General features: G+C 57.2%; 1 long non-coding RNA gene across 1 annotated transcript in view; it reads right to left on the reverse strand.

Moving 5' to 3' along the window:
* LOC124081183 (uncharacterized) overlaps window positions 1–5,322 on the reverse strand; it is a 15,000-nt gene extending 9,678 nt beyond the window's left edge. Inside the window, exons 1-2 of the long non-coding RNA XR_006847982.2 lie at window positions 5,200–5,322; window positions 4,133–4,273 (exon numbers count right to left, since the gene is read on the reverse strand). This is a non-coding gene — a long non-coding RNA (uncharacterized LOC124081183). The remainder of the gene's footprint in view (window positions 1–4,132; window positions 4,274–5,199) is intronic.
* Window positions 5,323–13,140: the final 7,818 nt, after the last annotated feature.

Genomic DNA, 13,140 nt, shown 5'->3' on the forward strand with positions numbered 1-13,140 from the left:
CGGATGGAGGAGTGGATAAGATGGATGGGTGGATGGGTGGGTGGGTGGATGGACGGATGGGTGAGTGGATGGATAGATGGATGGATGGATGGATGGATGGGTAAGATGGATGGGTGGATGGATGGAGGAGTGGGTAAGATGGATGGGTGGATATATAGATGGATGGATGGGTGGGTGGGTGGGGAGACAGCTCTGTGTATGTATATGTAAATGGGCGGGTAAGACAAATGGGTGGGTGGACGGAAGGATGGATGGACAAGCGGATGGGTGGATGGTGAGTGTCCTCTGTCCTTCCACGTGCGTGCCAACCTGCAGAGGACAGCTTGTCTCTGTGCAGACCTTGTACAGCCACTCTGCGGCCGGGAGGGCTGGTGGCGGCGGCTGTGGCTGGGCCTGGCCTCTCACCTCCCCCTCCTGTGTCTGCGGGGGATCTGCTTCTGGGGACTGGGTGCCTTCGCTTTCCACAGGGCCCTGAAGAGCAGCGAGGCTCACCAGAGCTCTCCACCGTCTTGGCAGCACCTGTGTTTTCTGGGCTGAGGCCGAGGTTGCCGGGAGGCGGCGGGTCTTGCAGGCCTTAGAGGCCACGGGGACCTTGGATTGGATTCTGAGAGGAGGGGACCCGTGCCAGGGGGCGGATGTGGTGGCTTCATCTTATTTACATTCCAACGGCTGCTGGGGTGTGTGGATGGCGGGCGGGAGGGACAGACAGGAGCAGGGGAGACGCTCGGAGCTCCAGACACCCTGGTCCTGGCTCTGCTGCCCGACGGCCAGGCTCGCGTGCAGTCCAGTGGGTGCTTTGGGGCAGTTCCTGAGGGCCAGGCCCAGCCTCCTGGGTGCCGAGGGGGCCATGGAGCGTTCTGGGCCCCTTGTGGGGCTGACAGTGCAGGGGAAGAGGCAGAGAGGGAGGTGACAGGTGTGACTAGCGGGACACACGGGGGTGGGGCCTCAGAGGGACCTCATGGAGGCGGAGGCCAGGCTCCCAGGGGGCTTCCTGGGGACACTGGTGTTTCAGCTGAGGACGTGAGGCTGGCGGGACTCAGCCGAAGGACACAGGCATGGACCAGGGCGCAGTTTCACCCGGGAAGCCAGTGTGGCTGCGTCAGGAGTTAGGCCAAATGTGACTACCTTATGGTTACGTGCAAGTGGTGCGTGCGTGTGTGTGTGTGTGTGCACGTGTGTGTGTGCAGGGCTGGGCACAAGCTGGTCAGCCCTGGGGGTCAGCTATAGATGGGTCATGAGACTCCAGACTCCAGAGGCTGGCAGAGCCGAAGTTGTGGCAGAGCACACGGGGATCCTACCTGAGGGTACTGGGGAGCCACTGATTCTAAAAGAGAGAGGGTATCGCTCCTCCTGTCTTTGTTCCTCTCTCATCGTGGACCTACCGTCCGAGCCCACCTGGGTGAGAGGGGCCTTTCAATCGGAGACCTTAGGAACGAACCCACGTGCGGTGCCTTGGTATAAGAGGTACGGCAGGGAGAATATTCCCAGGGTAATCATCTCTCTTAGATAAAAATGACCTTCTCCCTGTTATGCTCATAAAGGTTTTGTTTTGAAAGTTTAGGAAACAGACTAGAAAACTGAGCCCGATGAGAAGCCTGCGGTTCTACTGCGGAGTGGTCACCCGGCTCCTGGCTGGTTGGTGATCCTGCCTGTCATTTAAATTCACACATAATCAGGATTTGTATATAAAAGGACTCATGATCCACACCTGCTCTATGTGCTTTTGCGTGTTTCTTTCACTTGGTGACACAGTGTGGACGGCTCCCGGGCTCCTGTCCCAGGGCTGCAGAGGCCAGGTCCACGGACCCGCTGGAAATCACAGGAACGTATTACGGCGTCAGAGGCCAGAGGCCCAGCCACGGTGTCTGCAGCGCGGCTCCCTCTGGGCCCGTCGGGTGGCCCTCCTGGCCTCTCCTGGCTCTGGGGCTGGTGGGCACTCTGGTGTCCACAGGCCTGCAGCCATGTCCCTCTGATCTCTGCCTTTGTCTTCCTGTAAGGACCCTGTCATCCTGGACTGGAGACCCACCTTACGACCTCATTTTAACTAATCACCTCTGTAACCCCCTGTTTCCAAACACGGTCGCATTTCGAGGTGCTGGGATCAGGACCTCAACCTGAGTGGGTAGGAGATGCAATCCAACTCCTCACGCCTTTCCCTGTCATTACATTTTGATTTGTTTGTTTTTGTTTGGGTATTGGGGATTTTACCCAGGGGTGCTTTACCACGAGCCACATCCCCATCCCTTTTTATTTTAAATTTTGAGACAGGGTCACTAAATTGCTTGGGGCCTCACCAAGCTGCTGAGGCTGGCCTCCAACCTGCAATCCTTCTGCCTCAGCCTCCCAGGTTGCTAGGATGCACCACGTCAGGGATGCACCACTACACCCAGCTGTTAGTTTTTAATTGCTACAAAAGATTGCTTTTGATGGATGGACAAGTGTCCAGTGACCAGTCCTCTGTCACGTGGAATTTCCAATCTGCACAAGGACCTTGAAACCATCTGCACAGACATTTCCTCTGCAAGGACCTTGTTGTGGGCATGACCTAGACTCACCAAGCAGCTTCAATCCCTGCCCGCCTATGGCAGACTCGAGTTCTTTGAAACACCAGACAAGAACACAAAGGGAACCTTGCCTGACCAGAGCAGTGACTTGACCAAAATTCCCCCTGTGCAGTCCCGGCTCCTCCAGATCTGGCCGCGTGTTGGAACACGACCTGTTCTAAGTAGATGGTGTCAGTTACTCAGGCTAAGGTGAGGAATGTTCTAGTCCACCCAGGTTCTGTGCATGGGCGGAAAAAAAAGATGTCACTCTACCTCTCAGGATACTACCCCCAAAGGAAACCTGTGTCTGAAAGTTCTAGAACCTCCCCGACCTGAGCAGAAAGCCTCAGAAACACACACACACACACATACACACTCTCACAACACACACACTCACACACACACACTCACACACTCTCACACACACACTCACACACTCTCTCACACACACTCACACACTCTCTCTCACACACACTCACACACACTCACATACATACACACTCACACACACACTCATACACGCACACACTCTCACACACTCTCACACACACTCACACACTCACATACATACACACTCACACACACACACTCATACACGCACACACTCTCACACACACTCACACTCTCACACACATACACACTCTCACACACACACACTCACATACATACACACTCACACACATACACACTCACACACACTCACTCTCACACACACACTCTCACACACACTCACACACACTCACATACATACACACTCACACACACTCATACACGCACACACTCACACACACACACGCACACACTCTCACACACACTCACACACTCACTCACATACATACACACTCACACACTCTCACACACACTCTCACACACTCTCACACACTCACACACTCTCACACACACACTCACACTCACACACACTCACACACACTCTCACACACTCTCACACACACTCACACACTCTCACACACACACACTCACACACTCACATACATACACACTCACACACTCACACACACACACACGAAGCAGGGCCTGCCCTTCTTGCTCTGTCTCATTTGATTATCCCAGTGACCTGGCCACCAGGGCAGGGCCACTCTACAGGAGTCTCCAAGTGTCCTGCTCCAACCGCGTGGCCTCAACCTCGCCACCACCAAGACTAGGGAGCCCCCGGGTGTGCACACCCCTGCACCCCCTACTTCATCTTCCCCTGTGACCTTGGAGGACAGGAGGGTGCTCTGCACCCCGACACCCAGGGAGGGGAGGCAAGCCCTGGGGACACACGCTCAGACCCGGCGGGCACAGCCGGGAGGTGCGGGTGCTGGGGTGGAACCCGGCTGCCCGACTCCCCGGCCACATTTCCAGTCCCCAAACTCCTCACCGTGGGCTGGGACAGGCTGGGACCCTCCTGGCTCTGTCAGCTCAAGGACGGCAGCTTATGTCCATCTGACAGCGCAAGAGACGTGCAGACCCAGGAACATGGCCGCGGCTCCGACGCCCCTGACCAGGTGGCCCTTAAGCTGTGAGCCAGGTGGAAGGGGTGGAGCCACCTGGTGGGCGGAGCTTGCGGGGTCCGCAGAGGAACTCACCTGGGAACGGTTTGGTGCATCTTTCTGGGAGTTGGTCCGCGTGGTTCCTCGTGAGAGTGGGTCCTGCCTTCGGCCCAGACAGAACCAACACGGGATCCACAGCAGAACTTCAGATCTGTACGGTAGGTTTTCTGGAAACTGCTGTCAATTTTATTGAGAAAAACCAATTGCCTTTCAGCATCCCAGTCCTTAAAGAGCCTCCCCCTGACCCCGAACCACGCACCCCCAGGTGCCTAGGAGACAGATGAGGGAGGAGCCAGTCGTGGTGGCGCACACCTGTAATCCCAGCCACTCGGGAGGCTGAGGCAGGAGGATCGTGAGTTAGAGGCCTGGTAATGTAGGGAGACCCTCTGCAGCTTAGCAAGACCCTGTCTCAAATTAAAAAAATAATAATCTAAAAAAGGACTGGGAATGTTGCTCAGTGGTAAGCGCTTCTGGGTACAATTCCCTGAACCACAAACAGAAAAACCCAGAAATGAAACAGAGAGTAGGAAAGAGGGTGTTTGGATGGACAAAGCTTGGTAGAGAAAATCAGGGGTGCATCTGGAAGCACCCCACCACCCAGGGTCCACAGACTCTGCCTCAGCCTTGGGCCCCTGTGTCCCTTCATGTCCCCCGCAGCCACCTAGGTCTAAGCCACCTGCGGCTGAGCCTATGCACTGATGGGTCTCCCCGCCTGTCCTCCGGGTCCTTCCTGTCCTCTGGCCTCACAGAGGCTGAAATGACTTCTAACCTCCCGCTGTGGGGACAGCGTCCCTGGGAAGCTTGGGATGGTGGCTGCACAATGGGACTGACCGGCGGGCTCTCCTGGTCTCCTCCTCCTGTCCCTTCCAACTGCACTGGCTCAGCCCCTCCCCTGCTCCTGTCCCCAGCTCGCCCCTGCCTGGGGCCTCTGCATTTGCTGGCATCTCCTGCCCCTGGAGCTCTGCAGGGCCACCCCCTCCTCAGCACCCAGGGTGTCACTAGCTCCTGCCTCTCGGTGGAGGCTGCCTGGATCCCGTCCCTCGCCACCTGGCCGTTGCTGTCCCCCGTGGCCCTATCACCACGCAGACCGTCTTTTTACTGACCTCTCTGACTCGCCCAGTGGAATGCGAGTCCCTTTGAGAAGCGTCAGAAAACCGAGGTGCTCAATCAACATGGCTGAGGAGGGAGGATGGGCCGGTGGTCAGGGCTGTCCTCAAAGTTGAAGGTCAAGCAGACCCCAGCCAGCTCTCAGGGAAGCAGGAGTGGGCCTGGGGGTCCCAATGTTGCAGGTGAGTGACGGGGTGTCCCCCAAATCCAGGGAGGCACAGCTTCACCCCATTTAGTGGTACATGATGGTCCCCGCTGGGGAGAGCCAGGCCACGGGCCGTGAGGACCCCGCAGACTCCAGCGGAAACCATGTGGCTAAGGGCTGCCGCTCCCACAGAAACCTGCAGGAGAGCCAGGCCGTCGGGCAGCCGCGGTGCTCCCAAGAGGGCCGATCAATCTCCGTTTGATTTGTTTAAAGACAACAAATAAACAATGTGGGGCTCTTTGCAAGGTCTGGGTCCCTCCTTTGCTGAAATTTGGGGAAAGGAGGCAATTTGAAATTGCCGGTTAGGACGCGACAGGCAGATCACATCCACGGCTCAATCGGATCCCCCTGTAATCATAGCTAATAACTGTATTTTTCTACTACTAAACAATCCTGATTTTTTTTTAAAAAAAATCTAACTATAGAGCTGGCTGAATGACACTAGCCTGCTCTCTCCCACTTTGTTCTAATTTCGTCCCAGGCTGAGGGTGACCGGCTGACCCTCGGAGGGGGAGAGCCTGCAGGGGTGTCTGCAGAGACTTCTTGAGAAACCCAGGACTGCACACCTTTCCTAGAATTCAAAGGGCCCCTGTTTTTTTCTAGGATCAGAACACAGAAGGCTCCTCTGCCTCCACTGGCTCTTATTCCGGGCACTTCCTTGACCTCTGCCAATCCCTGAGCACACAAATATGTCCCTCCCTCAGCAGAGTCCTTTGATGACTTCCCCACGGCTGCCCGGCTACCTCTGAACCACTCAGGTGGCTTGCCTGGCCCAGCCAGCCTGGCCCTGACCCACCTCCTGGCCCCAGCTTCCTCCCATCCCCACACAAGCCTTTTTTGTTCACGTTCAGCTGCGAGAATTATTTTCTGCCGTCCCCGCTGCATGGTCAAGGTCAAGGGCTCTGGGAGCTGGGAGGCTCCTTTCTAATTCTGGCTCCACCACTTATGGCTGTGTGACCTTGAGCAAGTCATCTGACCTCTCTGGGCTGCAGGGCCACACCCAGGACACAGGGATGCTGGGAGTCTTTGCTGCATAAGGGAGCTGTGGCAGCAGGCACACTGGTCACGGCCCGGTGCCGGGGCAGTGGTTGGCACATGTATGTGCCCGGCAGAGGGTGGTTGTGAGCGTCTCTCCTCTGAAGTGATTTTTTCCTTTCTGCACCTGCCATTTTCTCAGCCAGGATTACTTTTCTGCTCCAATCCTCCCTCCCTGTCGGACTCATCTTCTAGTTTTTAGCGTGGACATGGCCACTTCCTGGAACCCTTCTGGGGCCACATCTTGGATTGGGTTCCTGTCCCTGAATCCAGTGGCACCCTCAATGTCCTCAGATGTCACCCATTAAAAAAAAAAAAAAATATATATATATATATATATATATATATATATATATTAGTTGTAGGTGGACACAACACCTTTATTTTATTTATCTTTATGTGGTGCTGAGGATGGAACCCAGGGCCCCACACGTGCCAAGCGAGTGCTCCACCGCTGAGCCCCAGCCCCAGCCCCCCTCCCCCAGTGTGCTCTAAGGGCCTGTTTGTGCATCTGTCTGACCAAGAGCCAGGGTTTCTCAACCTCAGCACCATGGACACTTGGGGCCAGCTCGTGTCAGGGGTGGAGGGGGGTCTTGTGTGTTGAGCGGCACCCTGACCTCCACCCTGGTCTCCGTCACTCTCCGTTGTGACAACGAACACAATGTCTCCAGATGTGGCCGAGCCCCCCTGGAGCTGGGCATGACATCTCCCCTGGGTGAAGCCATCACACTAGACTCTGAGCTCTGACTGGGCAGGAGCTCGGCTGTCTTGCTCGCCCTCGATCCCCAGCCACTCAAAGGGCACGGAGCATGTCCATGCCCCCACAATGGCACATCTGTCAACGCTGGACCAAGGATAAGACCCACGACCCGAAGATCCCTAATGGAGCAGGAAAGTTCCTGTCACCTAGTGGCCTGGGGCAGGTGACGTCCCAGTGTGGAAGTCCAGCACACACTGTGTAGAGCCTGCCATGCTTGATGGTGACAATACAGGACCGTTGCTGCTTCATGCATGACCACGGGATGCTTCATATCATTCTAGAATATTCCTTCTCCTTAGAAAAAAGCATTTCCCATAAAACAGCGCTCCGTGTCACATGCCACCACGCGTCACATGTTCCGTCTTTTGACAGTGTCGCTTTCTCCCTCTTCCTTGTGCTTGGTTTCACCTCATGCTGCCGTGGTCCTCACGGCCCTAGGAGCAAGACGGTGCAGTCCACACGCCTGCACACGCGTGGGCACACACACGCACACGTGCACAGCCTGGGCGTGTTGGGCTGTGCCCTCTGGGTTTGGGTGAGTCCGCTCTGTGACGTTTTCACAGTGGCCTGTTGCTTGGGACACGTCCCCATCCTCAGGGGACAGGACTGCTCTCACTCGGTCCTCCCAGTGTCCAAAGAATGGCTGAAAAGCGACCCTGGACTGAGTCCCCAAGCAAGGGACAGTGGCTGCCCCCAGGAGACCGAGCTGCCTGCCGCCTGCGCGGTGCCTGCTGTGGGGCTGGCTCCGCCAGTGGCCGGTGACCGTCCTCTCAGGGTCTGAGAGCCGCTGCTGCGACGCCCAGGAGAGCTGGAGAGGGGGCATCTGCGGCCCTCCCAGGCCCCGCGCGTCCCCACCTGCGGGCAGGGCCGGAACCTGTGCTCTTGCAAGCTCACGGGGTCTGACTCATGCTCAGCCCTTCCCGCCCCCTGGCTGCTCCTGGAGTCCGCCTGGAAGACTTTTTAAGGAAAGGGCGTCTGCAGGTGACAGTCTCCCCACCCGGCTGCAGGAGAAGCTCAGGTGGGGGCTGACAGTCGCACTTTCCACCTGCATCAGGTGATCGCCATGCACCCAGGGACAGGTCCCTGTGCAGACGTCCCCCCCCATCCCTCTGCCTCCCACCTGAGACCTTTGGGAGAGTGCATTAACTCTCCAGGCCACCAGAGGGCCCGTGGCAGCACAGAGAAGGGACAGGTGATCACTTCAGGGCATGGGGCACACAGGGTCACGGACCTCAAATGCACAGGTAGAGTGACAATCGGGGACCCCCCTCCTAGCTCTCCACGGGAAATACCCAGCGCGGAGCAGGAGGCGTCCGGAAGGGCTCAGAGGCCGAACCCCGGCTCTCGCAGCAACCCTCTGAGAGCAAAGAGGGCTGAGCCGCTCTGCAGGCTCTGGATTTGCCACACCAGGTTCAAAGCCAGGTGCAGGATGCTGTAGCAGAATTGGTTTCTGAAGCCCTCCGTGTCTCTGGGACCATGAAAGCTCCCGGGGTCAGAGGTGGCTGCAGTGTAGCCTACAGAGCAGATGTGACGTCAGACGCACCTGTCTCCAAGGAGACCGCCTCCCCCTCCCAGTTCCCCCATCTCACCTGGAGGTGACACGAGAGGGTCAATCGCTAGCACAGAGCATGCTCCATGACTCAAGGTGCCCAAAGCTGCCACAGGACCAGCAGCAGCACCCAGAACTTGTTAGAAATGCGAGTTTTCAGGCTTTGCCTCCAAATATACAGAATCAGGTACTCTGGGGGTGGGGGAAGTCACTTCGCTCGTAAAACCAGAAGCGGAGCAGTACCTCTGTCTCAGGCCCTCTGTAAGGATGTCTTCAGTCTGTTTTCAGTCACTACAGCAGAAAACCTGAGCCTGGCTCATTTATAGAGGAAAGAGGTTTATTGAGCTCAGGGTTCAGGAGGCTGGCGAGTTCAAGAGAATAATCCCAGCATTTGCCAAGTGCCTTGTGGTCCAGCAAAACATGGCAGAAAGCAGAAGGGCAAGCAGGCGTGGGCAGCAGAGCCCAACACAGGGGCAGCCTCCATCTGTAACACCACTTTCAAGGTAACTGATCCAGTCCCATGAAAACTGTTGGTCTCTCTTCACAACCTAATCCCCTCTTAAAGGCTCCCTCTGCCCAACAGCAATCAGAGTTCAAGGGGACAAACCATATTCAAGGCGTAGCAAAGGGTTAAATGAGATGGACGTATAAACGATTTAGCACAGTGCCTGGCGGTATCGTCTTCAAAGTTCCTGCCGCGTGCAAGCTTTGGAAAGAGGTTCCTTAAAACTCTGCACAAATTCCTCTTGTTGGACTTTGCCGAGTGCTGATTTTGGGCTCAGAATGCTCCCCGTGGACTACGGCATATGGAACAGGAGCAGCACGTCCAAAGGGCCCCACGGACACCTTGGCCGGCCCTCCCGTTCACTCTGAGGGAGGCTGTCACTAGGAGCAGGCAGCTACTTACTGTGGGGTCCCGTGATGGACGGTGATCTATTTAAGTGTGTCCAGCTGTCAGAAAGACCAGCTGTCCCTCTGCCAAGCAGGAATAAAGACGTGGGCTTGGGGCAGAGGACACTCAGACGGCCGAGAGGACCCGTGGGTATTCACTGGTGGCAGAGGAGAGGGGACGGGGGCCGAGGGGGGCAGCGTAGGCAGCTCTGTGTGGCCTTGCAGGGCTGGTGGAGTCCCCAGAGGACCGAGTGGAGGAGGAGGAGGTCTCTGCCTGATGTTTGGGAATTTTCTGGTGGGAGAGGGGACGGTGGAGTCAAAATGGACCTGTCACAAGATTGAACAACCAGGTGACACGGGGAGAAAGGCTGGGTGGAGACGGCGGCCCTCGGCCGGCTGGGGCTTGGCTCCCTCTGCTCTCCTGGCAGGGACCTCTGTCCTGGTCACATCTCCTGAGTCTCTCCCCACTGGTCCCAGCAGCTAAGGGCCACCTTTCTCTGAGACTGGAACTGGTCATTAGAAATTGCATGCCAGTGTGGCCATCTGCCACCGGCCAGAGTGGACAAGACTAATACCTTCAGGAAATGAGCCAGAAACAAGAGGGCAAGGGATTGACACCAAGAGAGACCAAGGAATGCACCGGTCACAGAAAGCAGTTAAATGAGAACACGGCTCTTAGAGTAAACTGCATGGCCCACATAAACATGTGACGTAAACACAGAAAGCACGTCCTGCCTGCCACGTGGCCCGCGCAACCTAAGCAGGGGTAGGGACACAACTGGCCATGTGGCACTAAACTCAGGTTGCTGTGCCCTCAAGGGGGATGTGGCTGAGCTCCTTCCACTCTGGGGAAAGGAGTGTCTTCTCATGAATCCTCAGGCTGAGGAGGAGGCTCAGCGCTGGGCTCAGGGACTCTGATGTGGATCTATTCAAATGACACTTGGACTCGGAGGCTCTAGGGCTGGTGGTGAGCAGAGCAAAACAGGGACATTCCCCCATGAATGTCCCTGTCACAGGGGAAGCTCCCCAGTCAGCCTAGCAGCGATCCCTACTGCTTCAAGTAGTCCACTCCACGTAGAGTCTGACCCCAGCTCTGCTCTCCCCACTGCATGACCTTGAACTTGTTCTTAAGGTCTCTGAGCTTCATTTTCCTTTTATGCCAAACCGGGGCCATGACACTTCTTTCAGAAATTTCGGGAATCAAAGACTATTGACAAAGCGTCCAGCAACGTGCCCGGCCCACAGGGGACTTCCAATCAATGGTCCTCATCCGTGTCCTTGCGATATTACTTACTGCTGGTCCTACCACCATTATATGGCCCCCAAGCCAGATCCAAGGTGGGTCTGTCAACGGCAGGATAAGTGACTATCAGAACAGAGTGGCCGCGGGCTGCAGAGGGATGTGCTTCTCTTGGGAGATGCGTGCTGAGGAATTGGGGTGGGCGTCCTGACGTGTGCAGTTGGCTGCCGTCTGCCTTCAGATGATTCATAAAACACCTGTTTGTGTCTCCACAGGGGAAGGGGGGCACAAGCCGAGGTCGCGGTGTTGGCCGTTTGGAATTGAAGGTGGTGCCTGTGCAGCCTTCCTCCGGAGCCCAGAGTCCTGGGTTCAGGGTCCACTCTCCCGCTTGCCAGCTGTGGGACGACTTCTGGAAAGTCACAGAAACACGCTGTGCTCAGTGTCACCCATGCAAGGTGGCCGTCGTGGTCACTGACCCAGGGCTTTCCCGAGGATGACAGGAGCCACTGTGTGTGGAGCCGCTCCCTGACCAGCCTCGTGGTCCACGGTGGCCGCTGCCCGGTGGGTGGTGGGGAAGTGCCCAAGGGCTCAGTGGACGGTGGACAGGGAGAGGGGGCGGGGAGCTGGGGGAGGGGGAATGAAGAGGGAGCCCCGCAGGTGTCCCCACGCGAGGAGATCAGTGTGACTCTCTGCTTTACTCTTGGTGGCTTCAGTGTGCTCCAGGTCTTCTCTGCGGGTGTGGACGGCTGTGAGTGAGGGGAGTCATTACAAGTTCACCTGCAAAGTGCCAAGGCCACCCCTGGGGTCTGGCTGCAAACGGAGCCATCAGACGTCACCCCCTCCAGAAGGGCGCCAGGCCCCGGGCTCGCTCCTGCACCTTCTGATGGCGGCAGGGGCTTGGGCAGGGGCTCGGGGCCCGGGGGCATCCAGGCGGGAGAGGCCTCTGCTTCTCCTCCTCCTGCCCCCGCTGTCTCCAGAGTCAGCTTCAGAGCAGTGTCGCTGCCGCGGTGCCCTGTGGCACGGGGTCCTGTTGGGCTGAGGACGGAGCCTCCGAGGTGGCCGGGCCCTCCCCTCCGTCAGCCCGTCCTCCTCCTCGCTCCGGGACTGCGGCCGCCGTGCAGGGGCCTCGAGGCCCAGGAGCAAGCGTGGCCTGTCCACTCAGCCTGGGCATCCTGCCAGGAGCCTCCGGAAGAGCCGCTGCCCCTCGGGGACCATGCCCCAGCTGCCCGGTGCCCGCCGCGGGCCCGGGGAGACAGGATGGAGAGCCTGCCCGTGAGGGCACCCGCTCCCGGGGGTGGACTCCACTGTTGGAATCACAGGCTTTCCCCTGCCCTGTCCCTGGCCACCTCGCTCCCACGCGGCTCTCCGGCCTGCTGTATCTCCAGCCCACAGGGGACTCTCCCTCCTTCTCGGGCCACCTTGTCCTGGGTTGTCCTTCAGCATCAAGCCTCCTGACAACTCCCTGAGGCCACTAGCCTCCTTGTCCCTGTTGGTGTCCCCTGGCCTCTGCTGGACAGGACTTGTGACCCCTTGGGCCAAGCCCTCTCCTGCCCCCAGGATCCTTATCCAGATGCAGGGGACCTGTCTCACACAGGGGGGCGTTTAATTGGTCTCAGCCCAGGCTGCGCAGCGGGTGCTGAGATGAGGACCATCTCTCTTCTCCTCACCTTCTGTCTCAGTTCTAGGGTGACTGTCCACTGTGCTTCTCCACGAAAGGTCTGCAACATGCATCAGGAGTGATTCCACGTCTGTCACTTTGTTCAGCCTTGGGAGGGCTCGTGCCTGGTCCCCAAAAGGCCCTCAAAAGGTCTGATAAAAAGCCAGGCGCATGGCGGCTCAGGAGGCTGAGGCAGGAGGATCTCTGGTTCAAAGCCAGCCTCAGCCAAAGCGAGGCCCTAAGCAACTCAGGGAGACCCTGTCTCTAAATAAAATGCAAAATAGGGCTGGGGACGGGGCTCAGGGGCTGAGTGTTCTGAGTTCAATCCCCAATATGCCCCCCACCCCCGCAAAAATAAAAAGTCTGATAAATGAGTGAGGAGTGAGCACTGGTTTTTGCTTTTTTAATTTTTTTTTTTTTAATGCTACTGGAGATCAAACCCAGGGCCTCATGCCTGCTGCACAAGTGCTCTGCCACTGAATGTATCCCCAGCTGCTTTTCAAACATTGCATGTTGAGCCATCGCCATCAAAATACAAATTACATTCTTCTTCACTGAACCAGATAAAATGGTCTTAACATTTGGTGGGAGAAATAAAAG

The sequence above is a fragment of the Marmota monax genome, unplaced genomic scaffold (genome assembly GCF_021218885.2).
Source record: "Marmota monax isolate L192 unplaced genomic scaffold, Marmota_monax_Labrador192_F-V1.1 WCK01_AAM20220418_F8-fsc00035, whole genome shotgun sequence".
In the NCBI taxonomy this organism is placed as follows: domain Eukaryota; kingdom Metazoa; phylum Chordata; class Mammalia; order Rodentia; family Sciuridae; genus Marmota; species Marmota monax.